We start from the raw sequence: 21870 nt of genomic DNA, 5'->3' as shown, positions 1-21870 counted from the left end.
TCTGCTAATTAATGGAGCTAATGTGATCACAAGCTATGTGAGCCTAAGGATGTTAATCTCCCCTAATCTCTGTCAAGCGCAACACAGAGTTTCATAATACCTATGACCATGGCTGTTTTGAAAGTTAAATAGGAAGTATCTGCAAAGTGACTAGCACCATGTCTTCTTGTTGTTGCTGTTTAGTCACTGAGTTGCGTCTGGCTCTTTTGCAACCCCATGGACTGTGTAACTCACCAGGCTTCTCTGTCTGTGGGATTTTCCAGGTAAGAATATTAGAGTGGGCTGTCATTTCCTTCTCCATGGGATCTTCCCGACCCAGGGATGGAACCCGAGTCTCCTCGATGGCAGGCGGTTTCGCTACCAGTGAGCCACTAGGGAAGCCCAGAACAGTGTCTTATGCACAGTCAAATGCAACGAATAGTTGTTCTTATTATAACTGTCTTAGGTGTGGCAGAAGTGTCAGAGAAACGGTGGAGAGAGTATCGACAGACATCACAATTACTTTTCATAATCACCAATAAAATTCTTAGTCCCATCTGTGCAATGCTTTCTTCCCACTTGAGTTCAACAATAGTTCATATTCAAAGACTTCAGGGATGTGAATGAGTCAACCGGGTGATGCGGCTGCCAGAAAACACCAGACGTCATCCCGACACCTCACGTGGAGCACTGGAGAACACGATTCAGTTGGGTCTGAACAAAGCCAGAGAGCATGCCAAAAGGAGCAAGTGCAATGGGGAAATGGCTAGAAGGATGCTCTGAGAAAGGTCTGAGAAACTGGGACAAGAGAAACCTAAGGCGGAGTACAAGTAAACTACTATCTGAATGGCATGGCTGATGTGTGAAATGATGATTTCATTTATTCTGTCATTCCCTGGAAAGCAGAATGCAGACCAATGGGGAGAAATTACCTGGAGGTTCACTTCAGCTCAGTACAAAGACTTTGCTGACAATGCGGCCATCCAATGACAATACATCTGTCCATCAATGGAACAGGTTGTCCTGTGAAGGAGGACCTGAGTCCACAAACTGGTGTCTTGGAGGGGAGAGCTAGGGAGGCTGGCCAGGACATCTCCCAGGCCCTTCCCAACTCTGAAATTCTATCTCATGAGTAGCCCACAACGGCTTCAACAGCAGCCATCTTGTGTTAGCGAGTCATTCATCAAAGGACAAAGCTTGTCCTCCACTCTTTTATAAAACTTGGGGGCACAATAGGGTACAATAAAAGGATGTCTGATTTACTTTAACAGTAGCTATAGTTACTACTGCAAATGTATCTATTTAACAAACACACACCGCTTATCTGCTCTAAGGAGGGTCCTGGAAGCCAATCCGACCTCCTCTTTTGTGTGTTACAATTTTCATTCCATCAATGTAGCGGAGATAGGAAGCTACTACCACTAACATTTAAAAACTGATTTTGAAGTAAAAAGGAATAACTGCTTCCAATTTAAGCACATCATTTAATATCACAAAACCCAGTTTGTGATGACAGTGATATTTACCTCTAAGGGCTGTTCATGAAACAGGTATTTGAGCACTACATACTATATATACAGTATATACCAAGCCTGGTTCTACTAGCTGGGGACTTCTATCATTGAGCTCAAGAGACACACCGCCTGCATGGAAATTACATCCTAGTGGGGGAGAAGTAGCAATAAGTAAAGAAAGTTGAAGTATGCTAGTGAGCAGACTATGCAAAAGCAGTACATGAAAATAAGCCAGGAATTCCCTGTGGTCTAGTGGTTAGGACTCCATGCTTCCCCTGGGGCCTGGGTTTGATCTCTGGTTGGGGTATTAAGATCCTGCAAACCTTGCAGCCCACAAAAATGTTATTAAAAAAAAAAACTATGCACCAATATAAAATAGAGATTTTAAAAAACATTTCTTTTTATTTTAAAATTTAAAAAACAAAAGAAAGCAGACATAGGGATACGGAGAAGGAGGTGGTTTCTGTTAAAGGATTAAGTAAGAGAATGAGGGTAAAAATTACTGCATGGACAGGTGATGCAGAAAGTCTTTAATCAATGTTAGCTTTTTATTACCATGGGGGCTTCTGAATTCTCAGGACTCAGAATTACATGTGCATCATTCCACTCCTGAATTATTGAATAGGTAATGTGTATTCAAAATCAAAACCAAAAGGTCCCAACAGTGTTTACAGGTAGAAGAAAGGAATCAATGAAAATATTATGACTTTGGGGTTCTAGCACTGCCTCACTTGTACAAGGATGCTGATATGAATCTGCAGTAAATGTAAGGATGCAGAAGCTGAGGCTTGAACAAGTTAACTCAGGTAAGTGACCACATTTTTCTAAGGCTTAGTTCCCCTGCCCCCGCCCCCATATGACCAGGGCTGTTGGAACAGTTAGCATGTAAACACTAACTGAATACATATGCAGAACATAATACATATGTAGAATACTGGGCACACAGCAGGTACAGTTAGCTTACACTATTACCACTGTCCAAACTCATTTGAATTTTCAGAGATTTTCAGTGTGTTCACAATGAAAAAAACAAAGCATGTTCCTCAGGAGGGAACATTCCACAATCGTGTGTTGCGAGGAGTTGGACGAAGGTCACTTGTTATGAGCACAAACCAGGGAAACATAAGGAAGTGTTCAACTGATTAAATGCTCAGTACAGGGCTCAGCCTTGCTAACTCCTTGGCTCAGTCTTCAGGATTCCAGAAGATGCAAACAAAGACACACTGATTCACTCAAAACAGTTCTTCGTACAAATCTGAGGATGTAGCCAAAAATCAGTCCATCAGGATTTATGAAGTGTGCTCCCTCCACAGAGCCTGCAAGTCGAGGAGATCCACAAGCTCCCTTTAATCGGCCCTCTCTTCCCAGAGACCGCTGCAGCACCGTCCTTCTGCTGTTACCACTCTGATGGAGAGTCTTGGGAAATGAGAATTTAATTTGTTCTGTGCTGAACTTTTTCTCATGGGGCAACTTTACAAGGAACGAGCTCTCTCTGCTTTCCCAGAGGGGAAAAGCGTCCCCATCAGTCCCACTTCCTCAAGTTCTGAAATAAATGAAAGCTTTGGGGTATTAATTGACAACAGGGCCTTTTCTGCTAGTCACCCCAAGATAAGGGCAGCTGTTTCTAGAATCGAAGTCCCTCGTTAACTGTAGATATCACAGTAACCCGCCTCTCTGCTGTTAGGGGGCTTGTGTCCAGCAATCTGCCCCTTCCAGAGGTAACTATGACCACCTGGCACTTCAAAATGACTACAGATGCCTCAAGGGACAAAGCTTGTTGGCTTGGCTGGGTCTAAGTCAGTGCTTCTCAAACTATCCATGGTGGAGAACCACGTTTGACCTTATTTCTAATCCATCATGGACTAATACTTTCATAAAACACAATGAAAATGAATTGCTAGAAAATTGTTTATTAAAGACATAAAATGCAAGCCAATGCTTTTATTACTAGAGTAATCAGACCTAAAGTTACTCTGTCAAATTGCTATAAAAACTTTAAATGTTAACTCACCATTTCTGTATCTGGTCTAGTCACTGTTCAACCATGAACATTTACTTGAAACAAAACACAATACCAACCAACCCCTTTTCCCTATGAAATAAGATGATGTATTTAACACAGTGGTTGGCACATAGTAATTGCTCACTGAATATTAGCTATTACTTTCGCTATTCTCTCTAGGCTGGTGAGAAGAAGGGGAAACATTACCCAAGAGACTGAGATGCACATTCGAATTCCTCCTCTTTTCCTACTGACCCTGGACAAGTGTCTTCACCATTCTGGGCTTTAGTTTCCAAAATTTGCAATACATAGTGAGATGATCTAGAATCTCACATCTTGACCAACAACTTATGAACTGAACTGAAACCCAGATAGAAAAAAAAATTGGGGTCCCAGTACACACTCATAAGGGCTTCCCAGGTGGCTCAGTGGTAAAGAATCTGCCTGCCAATGCAGGAGACTCAGGCTCAATCCCTGGTCCAAGAAGATCCCATAGAGAAGGAAACAGCAACTCACTCCAATATTCTTGCCTGGAAACTCCATGGACAGAGAAGCCTGGTGGGCTACTGTCCATGGGGTTGCAGAGTCAGACACGACTTAGTGACGGAACAACACCCCTCCACACTCACATACACTGAAGCAGGCAACGGCAAGGTTTCATGGAGTAATATTACTTTACCACAAGCTATGCACTGCTATTTTCTATTGTTTTATATTTATTGATTTTAAATAATTTTTAAAGATTATTTTAAAAATTTTTATTGAATTTGTTACAACATTGTTTGTTATGTGCTTTTTGGCCTCGAGGCATGTGGGACCTTAGCTCCCTGACCAGGGATCAAACTTGTATCCGCTGCACTGGAAGGCAAAGTATTAACCACTGAACAACTAGGGAAGTCCCTCGTTTTATTTTTTAAATGCTGGTCAACACACATTTCTCCAGTACTCTTGCCTGGAAAATCCCATGGACCAAGGAGCCTGGTTGGCTGCAGTCCATGGGGTCTCGAAGAGTCAGACATGACTGAGCGACTTCACTTTCACTTTCATGCATTGGAGAAGGAAATGGCAACCCACTCCAGTGTTCTTGCCTGGAGACTCCCAGGGACAGGGGAGCCTGGTGGGCTGCTGTCTATGGGGTCGCACAGAGTCAGACACGACTGAAGCAACTTAGCAGCAGCAGCATCAACACACATTTAATCGATTTCAAACCCACGGTGTTTGAAAAATGGTGGAGTAAATGAGCTCCTGGGTTCCTATCCTCAACAGTACACTGATTGGGCTAACAACTAGGAAGAAGGTCCCTGTCAGTCTATGACTTGGTCTATAGGTAGGATGAGTACGCTTAAAGGCAGGTGCATCTGCAAGTTTTTGTTTTTTAAGCCAGCTGGTTCTGCACTGAGATATTCTTAGTCAATCTATCAGGCACAAAGAAGAACGGTCAAAGATGTGGACTCATACCACTGGGTAATTACTTAACATACTGGTAACACGGAGTTAACTTCCATCTACCCTCATGCTCGGCACCTTCAGGCAAATGTGCTAGGAGGTGGGTTACTGGGAAATGTCCTTACTGGATTCTGCTTTTTGGAGAAGAGAGAGGAGACAGTAGTGGGAGCTAACAGGCTGTTGGAAGTGTTAGGACTGAACTAATATTCCCAACTCCTTCAACATGGTATAAGTGGCAGTGAGGGGGCTTATTAGGGAAAGAAATATCAACATGCAAACTTCTATCTAAAGGGGCACTTTATAGCCCTTTCATCCTTTTAATGAATAATTTTAACTATTTTGATTTTCAAATCAGTGAACATGAAACTTTTATGTCCAGTATCTTCCACTTTTGTGCTCTGAAAACCTCCCCCTTCCTTGTGAGTAGTAAGGGCCTCAAATTAACCTCTTACCAAGTTGAGCCACCAAGCATTTCATTTTGATGAAGATTTCAATAATCAGTACAAAGCTCTGTACCTTCTCCAGCTAAGGGGAGGCCTAAAGCTCCAGGGGGTGGGCTGGAAGAGTCAGCCCACTACCTTCCCATGCCCCGGCCTCACCTCTTCTCCTTGAGCTTCCTTTCTTGGTTGGTTCCTTTCATGACTCCTGACAGTGAACCTGAGAGCAGGTTCTGCTCAAATGACATCTTTCCAATAAGCTCTGCATCAAATGGGGCTCAGAAGTTTCAGAAAGGGTTCCCACATGGACCATCCCACCTTGCTGGGGGTGGGTTTTCTGACTGGCCAGAAGCTTATCCTTTGGGATACCATCCACAGCCTGGTTCACTCCTGGGACCCACTCATAGGATGTGGGGGTGGCTCTCCTGCAGGGCATTAGCCAGAAAACGTAAGTCCCAAGCTGCCTTCTTTATTTTGGTTGCACTGGATTTTCACTACAGTGTGAGGGCCTTCTCTAGTTGCAGCATGCAGGTTTCTCTAGTTATGGTGCTCAGGGTCAGTTGCCCTACAGATGTGGGATCCTAGTTGCCTGACAAGGGACTGAAACCCACATCCCTTGCATTGAAAGGCAGATTCTTAACCCCTGGATCACCAGAGGTCTTCCCAGCCACAACAGACTCACGTGCACTGATCATGGAGTCCAAGAAATTCACACCCTTGTGCCACCCAGTTTGCATCTCTCCTTTCCTCCTCCTCCCCCCACCCCTTCTCTCAGCTTTGCAGAGTCTGGGTGTGGGGAGCTCTTTATGGCACAGCTGGTGGCTCACCAACTTTCAGACAAAAGATGAGCTCCAAGGGCAACTCTGCTCTGAACGAGGCTCTCTCCCGCTCCTGGTCCTCTGTTTACAGGGATGGGTGTGAGCGATCAGGGCCATCTGAGAGCCGCTTCTGTCAAATGGCACCTTAAAAGTTTCACAGAAAAATGCTTGTCACAGAGCTGCAGTTCTCTGTTCACAGAAAAGTGGGGATTTTAAACACCTTTTTAACTGTGGACTCTTCTCACTCACTCTTAGAAAACAGGAAGGACCCCACTTGGCAAATCATACCACGTTAGGTTTCTACTGAGTCACATAGCAGGTTCTGGGCCAGGCACTGTGAACACAGCAATACATACAGCCATGGTCCCTGCCCTCAAGGAACTCACAATCTAATGACATGTTACACACACACACACACATACCCTACATGTGCATTTATGTAGTTCAGCTCTAACAAGTACACTGAAAGAAACATACAGAGTGCCACAGGACTGGACACAGATGGGACTGTCAGGAAGGGTTCTCTGAGGAATTAACTAATCAGAGACTAAAGGACAAAAGATAACCAGGTGAAGTGAATGGTAAGGGTGCCTCAGGCAGAAGGAAATGTACCACGGTTGGAAAGAAGCTTGATTCCCCAGACAAAGGATGGGCCAGTCAACTGGGTACAAGACATGGGACCAGAGAGGTAGGTGGAAACCAATTTATATATAAGGAATTCAAGCTGAGAATGTTCCAGGCACACACTCTCATACTTGGCATTCCCTTCCAATAGGAATCTTCAGTAACGGAGCTTGCTAAGGCCAACAGTCTTGATTTCAACAGCATCAAGGAAGCCACTGGAGGAATTTAAAACATGTCATGATCAAATTTTTTTTAAAGAGGCCATTATAGGTAACAGCAGCCACAGTGGATGGGGGAAGGTGCTGTGACATATGCTGGCTTCCTTTTCAAAGGCTCATTTACTAATCTACACTCGAGCAAAGAAGGTAGGATTAATATCTATTAGCTTAGTTTCTCACAGTTTTGTTCTAGATTCATACCCCTACTCTACTACTTACTAGCTTTGTGTGCTGAAGATCTTCTGTGAGCTTCCTCAGGTTCTTCAAATATGAAAAGTGGAGAACTCTTTTACTTTGAAGATTTGAATCCGGATGAAACTGGAGCCTTGGTATACGCACATTCAACATACACTGACTCATCCTAAGCAAATAATCCTGACAACTTTAAAAAAAGGAAGTCCTCTTCTAGCCTATTAGACCTAATTACTTACACAAAGTTCTATATATATAAACCATACAAGACTGCTTAAAATGCATTTACTAAAATGTGGCAAATTTTATAGTATTAATTTTGCAGGAACCAGTGAATGATAAAAAATGAGGAAGATTTATGTTGACATAATTCTATACATTATGTAGTAGACATGCTAATTAGATGCCCATGATGCCCTCCCCATATAAAGGGTGTTTATATTCCCAATGACATAACTTCCCAGAAATCTAGTGTATCAATCTAACTTTGAGAATGTCTGCCTTCCCAGAGGATCTAAACCTCTGTATTAAAAATACTGTGATAGCTGGAAAGGTGTCAGCAATGTACCCCTGCATCTCAGTCTGATGCCGATGACAGACACTGAGAGCAGACCACAGGTAGACATGACAGGCGGTTACAGCATCCCTTTCTGTGGAACCTTGGGGCTTGGGGCTTCCCTGATAGCTCAGTTGGTAAAGAATCTGCCTGCAATGCAGGAGACCCTGGTTCGATTCCTGGGTTGGGAAGATCCACTGGAGAAGGGATAGGCTACCCACTCCAGTATTCTGGCCTGGAGAATTCCATGAACTGTATGGAGTCCATGGTGTTGCAAAGAGTTGGACATGACTGAGTGGCTTTCACTTTCTTTTCTATGGAACCCAGTTGTGGCCTCTAAAGTCTTCTCAGCAAAGTGTTCTAGGCGGTACCCCCACTGACCCTAAGATACTCCTGGTCCAAAGATACTCAAAGTGGGGGGGAAAAAAGCAAGCAATGGGAGTCTAAATAATATGTCTGGAATTTCATTTACAAAGAGACTGGCAGAAAATGAAAATGAATTTCTCACCACACTGGATCTGTCCTCTACAGCTTCCCACTTTTCAGCATCACTATCCATCTCCTCATAATCTCATGAAAAATAAAAATACAGTAACAGTCCAAATGCATAAAACAAGGCATCATCAGCTTACTTTAATCCATTTCAATTATGTGAATTGTTTCAATATATATTACATTAGGGGCATTCATTACAATGCAAACCCCCTTCAACCAATTTAAGTATAAGAAACTCCAGTGGAGAATGTTCCAGGCACACACTCTCATACTTGGCGTTCCCTCCCGACAAGAATCTTCACATCATGTTTTGAATATGGAAGAATAAAACAAAGTGGTTTTTGATGTCTCTATTACTCCTGTAATTGCTGAATTAAAAACCTGTGTAGTAAAAGACTCTTACGGTAATGGTGAAAATCAACTCTTTGGTGAGGATTAACTGTAAATATGAATCCAGTGTTATAAGGGAGCAATTTTTAGGGGGGAAAAAACTCTGCATGAAATATAACACAAGAATCTTGCTGCCTCAATAAACAACTGATTTGGAAGAAGTCAGTTTAATGGTAGTACAACAGATGTGCGGTGCCTTTACAGTTGGTTGGTTATTCAGAGAAGCTCAGAATGGATTATATGAGGCACAGCAAAATACCTGAAACTGGCATGGCAGAGGTAAGAGCTAACTCTCTGCTCCAACTTTGGATGATATAATCAAGGGTTGGGGTCTACACTGGATCTGGTGGAGGCCATTCTTACCATCAAAATCTGATTTCCAGAGCATGAATCCAAGTGAGAGCTTTGTGAGGATGTGGATGCAGTCCACAAATGATGCCTTTTACTGAAGGCTAATAACACATGCAATCACTTAGGGAAGGGTTTTACTGTCTACTTTTAGTCTCTTATGATTTTACTTCTCTTATTTTCAAATTTAAACACATAATAACAAATAGGAAAAATATTTCATGATGGAAAGCAAGCTATAGAATGCTCCTTTTAATCAGGCTAAGAAGAGCTGAATGACAAGTCCAGTTAGGATTTTATTAAAACTTTATTTTAAAATATTAACTCTATTCTTTTCAGACACTACTTCTACATCTTGAGAATAAGAAATAATGCCTAAATGTTTCTTTGGTCATCAAAATGATCATACACACACACAAAATGCATACAATACAAACTATAAAACACACACATAAAATTTCATCTTTACCATGACTCCAAAGCAGAAGACAACTGAGGCAACTGGAGCACAGAAAGATCCGGTGAATGCCACTGCTGGGCGTACACCGTGAGGAAACCAGACTTTAGAGAGACACGTGTACCCCAGTGTTCACTGCAGCATTATTTACAATAGCTAGGACATGGAAGCAACCTGGATGTCCGTTGGCAGATGAATGGATAGGTTGTGGTATATACACACAATGGAACATTACTCAGTTATAAAAAGGAACGCATCTGAGTCAGTTCTAATGAGGTAGATGAACCTGAAGCCTATTACACAGAGTGAAGTAGGTCAGAAAGATAAATACTGTGTATTAATGCATATATATGGAATTTGCAAAGATGATACTGATGATCCTACATGCAGGGCAATAAAGGAGAGACAGATGTAGAGAACAGACTTTTGGACTCAGTGGGAGAAGACGAGGGTGGGATGAGAGAATAGCACTGAAACATGTACATTAACATATGTAACATACATGACTAGTGCAAGTTCGATGCATGAAGCAAAGTACCCAAAGCTGGTGGTCTGGGACAATCCAGAGGGATAGGGTGCAGAGGGAACTGGAAGGGGTTCAGGATGGGGCGGGCGGTGACACATGTATACCTATGACCAATTCATGTTGATGTATGGCAAAAACCGTCACATTATTATAATTATCCTCCTATAATTAAATTTTAAAAAGTGATCTGAAGTAGACAGTGACAATGGTTATATGAATTTATGAATATACTAAAAACCACTTCATTGTATACTTTAATGGTGGATTTTATGGCATATGAATTTCATTTCAATAAGTATATTTTCCTGAGTCTGGGTGAACTCCGGGAGTTGGTGATGGACAGGGAGGCCTGGCGTGCTGCGATTCATGGGGCTGCAAAGAGTCGGACACGACTGAGCGACTGAACTAAACTCAACTGAAAAGAACTGAAACGTAAAAAAGAGAAAAAAGAAAAGGTGTGGTGAGTTGCTCAATTTCACCAGAAAAGACATAAAAGCCAGCAAGAGGTGCACCCTCATCTGCCTACTTGCTGAGGCCTTTTTCTCACTCTGCTTTCAGCACTCTGTTATACTTCCTTTTCTTTATATTTTACAAAATTTTAAAGCTATGCTATGTCAGAAACTCTGGAAATATGTCTAACAGTCTACAGATTAGAGAACTTTAAATGCATAAAGACATGGGAATTACATTTTAATTGCTTATTTGAAACAGCAATTATCTTCACACTGAAGACTGTCTAAAGAAGAAAGCAATCAACTCAGTCCTGTCATTGGCTGCAACAGTGCTATTACGTAGGCTTTTTTTTTTTTTTTTGGTGGTGGTGGTGGTAAAACTGACATAAAATTTACCATGTTAGCCATTTTAATGTGTACAGTTCTGTAGTATTAATAAGTGCATTCACATTGTGCAACCACCACCATTCATCTCAGAATTTCTTCATTTTCCCCAGTAACTCCGTTAAACATAAATTTCCCATTTGCCCCTTCCTCCAGGCCCAGGCAACCATCATTTCCCTGGCTTTATGAATCTGACTGCTCTAGGAATCTCACGTAAGAAGAGCCATACCCTATTTGTCCTTCGGGGTCTGGCTCATTTCACGTAGCTACCATCAAGGCTCACCCATGTTGTAAGTGTCAGAACCTCCTTCCTTAATACCATTGAATAATATTCTGTTGTACATACACACATTTTACTTATCCATATGTTCGTCAACAAACACTTGGGTTGCCTCTACCTTTTGGCGATTGTGCATGCTGCTGTGAACACAGGTGCAAAAATGTCTGATTCCGTTCATTTGGGTGCATAACTGGAAGCAGAAATGCTGCATCATACGCTACTTCTATGTGTAATTCCAGGGTTCCCATTCTCACACCTCAACTGAAGAATACAATGAAAACACCAACCAAACACACTTTGTATCTATGTTTCAAATAAAGCAGCAGAAAAACACCATTAGACTTCTCTTGCATCACTTCTTGCCTAACCTGTTGGGAACACCCTGCATCTATGAACTGCCCCTAAATGCCAAGGACTTCTCGGGTAGGCCCTCTGTAGTTCACATCTCAGGCTGAGCTCAGGCTTTCCTGTTGACAGGAAATAGGACCCAGTAAGGTTCAGTCTGTAGAAATGCAGGAGTGATTCCAAACTACACCCAACACTCAGCTCCGTAACAGCCCATGGGTGTGGACCCTGGGGTCAAGGTCCGCTAAGTATAAAATCTGAATTTTTCTAAAACCAGTAATGGGAAAACAGGAAGATCAAGGAAGGTGGTGAAATCCCCACTAAGGCCAATGATTGCACAACACATCACTCCCTGAAGCACTTTTTTCCACCTGCTATAACACTAAAAATTGGGAGTGCTTTGTTACTTGAGAATTCACCAATCCCAGAACTTTCCTTTCTTAGAAGTTCTTCCAGGGTTTCTGTCAGAAATTCCTTTTCTGTTTAAGGGAGCAGGACACTCCAAGGAATTTCAGAACTGGTAGTATAACACACAATCGGGCAGAACTGTCCCTCCCTGTAACTAATCAAAACCACAGTCAGTGTGCAGTCTGAAGAAACCCTGAGTGTATGCAGACGTGGAGGTCGAGGGTCAGACGGTGGTCAATGCCACATGGAAAGCAATTCAGGGTCAATCAGGTGTGGCTCAAGGGGTTCCTCCAAAAACAGCGCCTCTGGTTGGGGAAGAGGAGGGTCAGAGGACTGTGTGGACCAGCAAAGGAGCATGGTGACCAGCAATGTCTGACTGTAGGGTGGGCAGGAAATGGAAGCTCTTAGGCCTCTCTACTCGCTCCCAGTCACCTTTCTTCTAGCCTCTGTCCCACTGAAGGACTTGATAATAAAACAGGCTTAAGACATCAACTTGGCTATGCTGCATACTGGGTAGTTTCTGTACATTAAAGGGTCACATATATAATTTTTCCTTCCCTGGCTCTTCTTGACCTGTGGTAGCAGGTCTTAACCTCAGCAGACTCTATATTCTCTCTTTGCCCACTGCTTTGGTTTCTATACTAGGCAGTTATCCACGGAGTGGGAAGGTTAACAGGTACAGATGTGAGCCTAGGAAGATATTAAGAGGTTTCTGTTTAGGACACTGAAGCTAAACTACATGAAATTACCTGAGCCTTACAACAGACTATGACGTAACTAACACATAATCAGGTCATGTACTCTGATCCTTGTCTGCTGCTGTTCCACGTGTACAGCTTCCTTGAGAGTCTTCAGGGAGAGGGATATGAGAAAATCTAGGTTCTCCAATAACCCCACCTCGCACCCCAGAAGTACTCCAGGATCCAGGCTGAAGATGTGAGCTCTGTTCAATGTCCTAGTCTTTTGTGCCCACCCGACGCTGGGCTGATATTCAGACCTTCACAGCCCTGAAACTGACATATTCTAGATGACACTGCAGGGTACTCCTTAATTATTTGATATAAGTAAAATTATTTACATTTTATTTTCATGTAAAGATGACAGCAGAGGCTTCCCAGGTGGCTCAGTGGTAAAGAATCCACCTGCCAATACAAGAGATTGGCAGGAGACAGGAGTTTGATCCCTGGGTCAGGAAGATTCCTCTGAAGTAGGAAATGGCAACTCCAGTACTTTTGCCTGGAAAATTCCATGGTCAGAGGAGCCTAGCAGGCTACAGTCCAAAGGGTTGCAGAGAGTCAGGCATGACTGAGCACACACGCCCACAAACGCAAAGGTGACAGCAGCCATAACATGCGCGTTCAACACGTATTTTCTGAATCAGAGTAGATCTTAAAAATTCCTTAAAGACAAAGATGGGATTTTATTCATGCTATAATGTGAATACCGTTCAACACGTAGGACTTTTTTCTCCGTTTAAGCTAAATTTCATTTTGAACATCCAATACTGACGACATCAAGCTAATTTGATTAGGTAACTTTTTATGTTTATAAAAGTGGCACAAATGTCTCTGATACTAATCCACACTCAGCACTTACCTAGCATCAGTCTCTTAAATGTTCCAGAGATCTTAATGATATGTCCAATCAGTACCACAGAACAGACTACTACCCAACTCCTCCTCAGCCTCGTATCATGAAACAAGGCAAAGACAGATGGACTACCCCCTGGCTCTAGGGAAGGACCAATGCAGGGACAGGGTAGCGGGCTTCTGGGTCCCGCCACTGTTTCACAGGCCATCCTTCGTCTTCTGTCTTCCTCCCCAGGCACGGTGCGGCTCTTCTGATGGAAGGCAAGATGGCTGCCATCCTTCAGTTATCACAGTACTGTACCTTTAGAATGGACAGCATCAGCACTGTGATAACTGAGCCAGGGCAGCCTGTCAGTCTCTGCGTCGGCCGGCAGCATCCTTTCCGGGTGGCTGCAGGACTCCCTCTGAAGGCTCCCCAGGAAGTGAAGGACTAAAAGATCCCCTTCTGGAAGGTGGGGAAGCAGAAGAAAAAACAGGGTCACAGCCCAGTAACTGGTGAGGCTGAAATAGTAAAAGGGCCGGCTAAATTATATTAAGATGAATGATGAACATGTGATTTATACATATTAATAATGAACAACCATGAATACATCAAACATGCTTTCTGGCTCTATGTGACAGCGTTACCTCTACTGAGCATGGATTCACTGATTCCATTTTCCTGACCTCAATCATTCATGCAATAAAAACTTACTGAAGGTCTACTATGTTTCCAGACATCTTCTGGATGTCCAGGAATTGAAGGTAAATAAGAAACAGTCCTTACCCTCAAAGTGCTCATAATCCAACATGGCAATAATACTTCACATCTATTGAACATGTAGTAATTTTCTATGTGCATTCTGCTTTGGTTTTCACAAGAACCCTATGGGATTGTCAATGAATCACTCATTAATTCATCACAAAAGGATTCTGGAATAGGTTAGACTTCATTACCCCATTTTACAGAAAGAGAATAAAAACCTGAGAGAGGTTAGGGACTTCCCTAGCAGTCAAGTAGTTAAGAATGGGCACATTCATTGCAGGGAGCACAGGTTCAATCCTCAGTCAGGAAACTTAAGATCTCACATGCTGTGCAAGAAAGCCAAAAAAGAAAAAAAGAAAAAAAAAAACCCGAAAACTGAAGAGAGGTTAGGTGATTTACCTGATCACACCACTGGTTACACTGAACCTGAGTTCAAACCCATGTCAAACGATGGAAGCTGGTGCTTTTTTCTCTGCCCTAACCCAGCCATTCAACTCCATCAAGTGGGTGTTCAGTTTACACAATTTACGCAAACAGAAAGATTCTGAAAACGTCTACTTTCAGGTTAAAATTTTTAGTTTTCTCAGTGTCTCAGGTCATGAAGCAGGAGCTTGTGGGAGTTTATGATTTAAGAAGAAATACGCATTAGCCCCCCACCCCCTCCCGCAGAAAGACTTCTATTGTTCTTGCTTTGAGTGCTAAGAATGTACTCAAATTGATGACACTAATGATTACATATTTATATCACACCTACAGGGTGTTTTTCACTATAGTTAATGTCAATTCTACAGTTATGGTGAAAGATTGCTAACATCCTTTGGAATGCCTTCTAAAAAAATCAACATATACACATCACTTGCTTTGAAACTACGTATTACCTTTAAGACGTACCCTGAAGTCATCTTCAGGGATGATGTATTTTTAATAAGAAGTACAAAAAGATTCTCAAACTGGAATTCAAGCTTCAGAATAGTCAACTCATTAAAGCCATGATTCACTCATTTTTCTTCCATGTCAGTCATTAAGTTCTCAAGTTATTTCACTATGAGTGGAACTTGACAGATGTTTGAAAAATAACTGTGTTTTCAATTAGGCATTTGCTCGGTTTCAAAGACTCCATTATATGCAAATTAGATATCAGCACTGTACTTCAAATAAGTCAAAGAGATGAATCAACTCTTTAGATCAGCAGAGGTCAGAAAATAGTAGAGTAGAGTGAGCCAGTTCAACTGTTAACTTTATACACTATGAAACTGACTATATTTTCAGAAAAGGAATATCCAATGAAATAATCCACCTGCATACAAATTAAAACAACTCTCTAAAGTGCAGAAATATCTAAAAGTTAAAGAAGTCATTGCCTAGGTCTTAGCCAGCTGACGCAATACAGAGTTGAAACAGGAGAGGGCAACGAAGATTAAAAAAAAAAACCTGGATTCCCTTACCCTAAGGTTACTAGAAATAGTTGCATATTTTCACCCAAATTATAAATATCTGTTACATGAACAAAAATATTGTGATTATTTGAGAATAAAATTTTAGATAGCTGATACATCAAAGAAGATAAAAAGATTACCACCTAATATTTCCCAGCCACAGTTCTGGTGCTGTCGGCTTTGGAATTGAATACTTCCTCTGAGATACTGGAGGGTAGGTAAAGATGGGAACGCACAAATAACTCTGATATACTTAGTAGTTACTGGACCATTCTTTGCAAACAGAGTGGTAGTGCAACTGAACGTCTAAATATGAAGTCGACAAGTATGAACTTAAGTGTCTATAACGGACTGCAAAGTTGAAATTCACTCTATTAGTCATGACCAAAAATTAGACAACTAAAGATTTTTGGTGCAAAAAGTAAAGAGTATTTCCTATTTCCTTATTTTTCCTCTCATTTCTTTTTCACCTAAATTGGGTGGAAGGGGCAGGGATACAGCAGGGAGCCAAGGGATCAAATAATAATAAAAAGCAAACTACCATTAAACTGTGAATCATTAAATTAATATTTTCTCAGAATAATTCTAAAGTAGTTTCAAGGAAGCAAAAGTATGAGTTTTCAAAATTGTATTTTATAAATACTAATAAACACTTAAAAATGTTTTATTTCTCTTGGAAGTTATTTCTTCTACATGTGCATTTAAAAAAGCTAAATCTACCAAAAACATTTGTCAATAGATACTTCTTTAAAAAAATTGAATTATTTTAATTTTAAAACAAGTGATGGCAGGTGCTCATGTTACAGTACAGAAGTTTACTGCACAGTAAGAGGGAGAAAGGAAAAGTAAAACGCGTTCCCCCAAAGATCAACCTGGTTTTAAACTCAGTTCTTCTATGCTGAAAATGATACAACTGAGAACAATTTCTTCATGATGAATGCACCATTACCATCTAGAAAGTACTACTGGCAAACTGGTATACTAAAAACACGGTTTTAGACCTCACGGAACACAAAAAATATGTCATGTCTCATATCAACGGAATGAAAATGAAAACACGATGATTTTGAACTTTTAAGTATCTGATTATATATTAAATAAGTGAAGGTACCATGAAACAAGCTGCTGGCATGCAAAATATTTGACAATACTTAAAAACTAAAATAGTTCAAATAGGTTGCTTAATTTAAATCCACCCGTCTTTTACTGATTGTTTTCCTTCCCCAACTTGAAAACTACCATCCAACTTGGTGACATTACAAAATGTGCAAATTTGACCCAACTGTCAATATGTAAAAATGTACTGTCAACAGAAGATGCCAAATGTCAACTACTGCTTTGTCTGGAGGAGAGAGAACGTATATTTGTGTTTCATGGCAAAGCTTTGCTGTTAAGAGTGTTTAAAAACTAAAGTGGTGTCAAGATTAGTAGGAAACCTGGAATGAGGAGGCTACATATTTTTTTTTCTTTCTTTAGGAGAAATAAATCAGCTAAAACGTCAAGGAAAAGCCAAGGACAACTGCCTGGTGCCAAGTCAGCCCCAATTCTCACAGAGAAGCATTAACTGGGACTAATTACAGAGGGGGTGACATTGTTTTAGCCATTCCAAGCACTGGACTCCAAACAGTCACGCTCCATAACCTCAGCAGGTCACGTAGAAAAAAGCTAACATAGAAGCTCTATATTCGGTAATGTTGAGACAGAAAGAGGAATGAAATGATAGGGATTTTAGCCCCCAAAGCTCCAGGAGACTAAGAATCTATAAGCAGCTGGACCATCCTGCTTAATGTTTGATAGAATATAGTATTCTCTTCTATGGGTCTTTCCCCTTTACACATGTACTCAGCATACACACTTGTAGTCCAACTATCAACTTAATTCACTTTTGGATTTTGCTTAAGATTTAATTTTTGCCCCAGATTTTGGATTTCAGTCCGCTCACAAGTCAGCTTCACTTCATTTCACCTTTGTTATCTATTTTTTTAGAATAACTAGTTAGAAATATACCAGCTAACTTCAACATGATCCACCCCTAGCTAACCATCTCTAAAAACTCTGGTCATCTTCTATTAATCTGTGATTTAGCAGATTCAGCACTGCATTTAGCAATGCTGGGTCTTACTTCTCAAATTCCCGTAACTGACAGCCGAAGGGGGGCCATACCAAAGGCATGCACTGACCTCCACTTCTAGAGCCTTGGGCTGGTGCGGAAACACAAGCACAGTCCTCTCCTGCAGAGTCCACCACTCAGAGCTTCTATTCCTACATCTGGAAAAGGAACACATTTCTACTTGTAACACACGGAAAAGGAACACGTTTCTACTTGTGACACAGGGGTACTGCACTCATTATGACGTGCTGGATCTTAAACTGTGATTTACTTTGGTTCTGTTTACATCTGATTTCCTCAAGTCTACCGTCCTGTTCCTGAAGTCAGAGACTGTTCTCTTCATGTCCCTTCACAAAATTAATCACAGTCCTTCCCACAAAGTGCAAGCTCAACAAATACTTGACTGATTCATGGACAAACTTCTTCATTTTTCAGGGATTCTCTAAATAGGTTATCAACAAAAGTATATACTGAACTCCTCGGTCTATATGTCAACAGGCAAGGTACTTGAAAGTTTGTCATCTGTAAAATGAGGGGATAGTACTAAACGCCCAAGTCCCTTCCAGTGTCTTTACTGAACCTCAATAGATAAAACCAAACTCCAAAGATATCAACATTCCATTCAGGTCAACATTATACTTTTTTTGAGAAAAGGGGTCAGCAACTTTGTGAGCTTGATTCCCACCAGTGGAGCTATGATGCGGGGGCAGAAAGTAAAAGCAGAGAAAGAGAAAATTTTAAAAAAGTGCGTGGCATCACTAAGATGTCACCAGGTGTCACAACTGTAGCACCGAGTGCCACACACGCTTCCCTGGTATAGTTTTGTATTCCCAGAAACCTTTTACAAAAGCAGGTCTGGCCCAATATGTGGGTCTCTACATTTTCTCATGATACCCCTAACCAGCGCTTCCAATACCCTGGACATTTTTACCGACCTTCCTGAGCGGGGCATGCCTCCTGCAGAGAAATCTGCAGGGCCGCCACTATTATACTGTACTTATACTATTTAACACTTTCTTGTACTATAATAGTAACTCTTGGGGGTCCCCAAATCCACATGAAAAATAGCAGGGCAAAGTAAATGGTTGACTAACATGAAATAACTGTATTTCCTGCAGTCACCTCTTTGGAAATTAAAACCAAGAAAAAAAGGAGTGATATCATGGACCAGTGCTGTCCCAGATAAGCAAAAAGCAAGTCATGTTTGCAACCTTAGATACTCCAGTAGTCACATTAAAAAAAAAAAAAAAAACTAAAATATAAACAGGTTAAATGACATTAACAACATATTCTCTTAACACAATACACCCAAAGTATTTTCATTGGAACATGTAAATGATATAAACATTATTAATGAGACATTTTACTTTTTTGTACTAAGTCTTAGAAATCCAGGGCATATTTACACTTAACACATCTCAATTCAAACACTAAAATTTCATCAGAAATAATCTGTAGATTTCATAAAATTCACAGCTTAAAAAGCAGACACATACGCCCAACTTCCAAACATAATGAACTTTTCCAAAAAACTGAACACCAATTTTTAATTTAAAAACCAGTTCCTTATCACCCTAGCCAGATTTCAGGTGCTTGACAGCCACACGTAGCTAGTGGCTACTGTACTAATACAGTTACAGAAGATCCTGTCACCTGGATTTTTTAAAATCAGAACCCTTCACCCAGCAAGTCACTCTACAGCACTCACTGGTTACTCAAATGATGTCAGGTATTTTCTGCCCTCCTAATCTTTAAGTTGTTAATATGCCAGTGATGATCACTTATTAAGAAGCCCCTTCTAAAGAATGAACAACTCTTTCAGCTCTGAGAATTCAGGGAAAAATAAAAATGGAAACATCATGATTCAAAGATACCAAGTTAACTTTCAAGGTAAAGGTGGAAAATCCTGCCATCATTATTTCTTTGTCCAGGATATTAGTCACCCTGTAAAAGTTACAGGCCTTGTTTATAGTAAGCCTCTCAACTTCCATACTCACCGCAGCTGTCACTGCATCCTCAGATTCCTTTCCTTCAAGTGTTCCCTCCTACCCCCCACCAACCTCCTCTCTCTCCAGTAAAATCCCTGAAACACATTCTAGGAGCCCCTCTTTAATTCATTCCAAAAAGTACTTGTTACTGTTGACATACTGAAACACATGAATAATTCAATAAATGAATCTCAAACTATTCAATTAATCATTCATCGGCTTAGGTACTCAACTTATCTTGGGAAAAGCTTTTCTGAATACACATGGAAAGTATCGCCAGACCCTTCCCCAAAGGAACCAATTACAAACACTGCAGCTTTCTCTCTGCGTGTCAAAGTTCAGTGTTTCTCCTGCAGCTGACTTAAAAGTTGATCTTCTAAAAGGAGCTGGATTCCTAAGGTAGTTCTATTTTGAGCCTTCTTCCTGTTCTGAAGCTAAAGTTGGAAGGGCTTAGGTGGTGATGTCATGGAAGGGAGACTGCTGGCTTTCATTGAAGGGTCTCCTCCAGCAACTCTGGGGGATGCTCATAAAGGGGACCTAAGGGAGAATGTACACCTCTCATTGCTTTCTCCCCCTCCTTTCTGAGTCCCAGCTATTCATTAGCCAGCAAGAAAACAAGTTCAAATAAGCGTGCAAACATATTTACATATTTTAATTGTTAAGCATCTCAAAAATGGAAAGACTGAGAATGAAAATGTCTCACACGAGGGAAAAGGGGTGACATCTCTTTTTCCACACCTCCATCCCCACCTAAATATCTATCATAGGACTACAGGCAAAAATGGGGAGCAGCTAATAAGAAGAATAAAGAGATTATAAATGCTGGAGGGTTGAAGAGGAAACTGCTGTTGGGGATACTCAGGACAGAAAGAAGACCCCTGGGTCCCTTCTCTTCCACTGTTTCCTCCTCCCTTTTGGAATGGTTAGATTTAGGGCAGGGTGTGCCTTCTGCTTGGGAGGCGTATTTGGCTCCGGAGAACCAAGAGGGGCCAGGGTGGGGCCCAGAGAAAGAGAGCCAGAAACTGGTTACTCAGGCCAGATTCTAGACTAAGCTCTTAGCGAAAGAATAGAGGTGGCAGATTCCATCGTAAGACCCACTGGGGAACGAAGAACGCACACTAAACCCAAGGAGATCACTTCTTTCTGTCTAAACCCAGCAGTTAGTTGCTGGTTGTGAGCTGCAGGTCCAGAGGCAAGAAAAAAATCCCGATACATCTGTAGACAACTTGCAAGGGTGGGTGGGGGGATGGATGTGGCCAGCGCAATCGGCAGGTGAAAGCAGCACTTTCTGGCCAATTCTGGGACAGGAGGGCTGGTTAACAGCTTTGGGAAAGCTGGTCGGTTTTTCAGCTCACCTCTCCTCCAAAGCGAGGAATAAGCACAGGTGTGGTCCTTCTCCAAGAAGGTGGCAGCTGGCCTGCGGGTAGCTGAGGGAAAAGATTCTTCGGAAGGGGTAAGGCAGGGGTTACGCCCATGGGGTCAGCTACGGCCGGGAGCAGGCGATCTTCGCCAAGTCCCCTCCCCCTTCTTGAAAAGCGACCGAGACCGGCATAAATTACAGCCACGCACCCCTCCTTCCCCAATAATGCTTCTAATAAAAGGAACAGCCTCTCATGCCTACACACAAAAAAAACAACTGCAAGCTCTGGTTGATGGAAATAAACAGGTGAGCCCCGAGAGGAAGCGGGAAAAGATCGGGGATGCGAGCACGAACGTGCGGAGAAATCAAGGCTTCCCCGCCCTCCCCGCACACCCCTCCCCTCTCGCCCCGGAGAATCTGCGTGGCAGGTTGTAAGCTAAAAATGCCACTCAGACAGACCCCCTCATCTCCCCGCCCCGCGCCCACTTTCCCTCCTACCCCAGGGTCCGGCGTCCCGGCCTCGTGGTAGCGACCAGTGCCCGCGCCGCGCGGGGCTCACCCTCGCCCCGGACCGCCGCCGCGGGGACTCCGGTCTTCCTCTCTCCTCCCTCCCTCCTCCTCCTCCTCCGCCTCCTCCTCGCAGACTCCTCCCGCCGGATCCTTCATGTAAACAACATCCAGGCTCTATTTACAGTCGCCGCCGGACGGCAAGGGACCCACGCCAGCTGCCTGGAAGCAGGCGGGGGTGGGGGAAAAGCGAGTGCGCAACAT

The 21870-nt window shown here is 42.2% G+C and overlaps 1 protein-coding gene across 6 annotated transcripts in view; it reads right to left on the bottom strand.

The window, feature by feature from the left end:
- The window catches only part of LOC109556201 (uncharacterized), a 118566-nt gene that overhangs the window by 92475 nt on the left and 4221 nt on the right, over positions 1-21870 (bottom strand). Inside the window, exons 4-5 of one of the 6 annotated variants that reach the window (XR_011565845.1) lie at positions 17822-17909; positions 1872-13905 (exon numbers count right to left, since the gene is read on the bottom strand). The gene's annotated coding sequence lies outside the window, so the exon portion shown is untranslated. Of the gene's footprint in view, positions 1-1871; positions 21549-21870 lie in introns of those variants that run through there. The other 5 variants (XR_011565844.1, XR_011565843.1, XR_011565846.1 and 2 more) reach the window with 5 other exon arrangements.

The sequence above is a fragment of the Bos indicus genome, chromosome 3, assembly GCF_029378745.1.
Source record: "Bos indicus isolate NIAB-ARS_2022 breed Sahiwal x Tharparkar chromosome 3, NIAB-ARS_B.indTharparkar_mat_pri_1.0, whole genome shotgun sequence".
Taxonomy (NCBI): domain Eukaryota; kingdom Metazoa; phylum Chordata; class Mammalia; order Artiodactyla; family Bovidae; genus Bos; species Bos indicus.
Note: the sequence above shows the minus strand (reverse complement) of the source record. Positions and strands in the feature narration are given on the sequence as shown.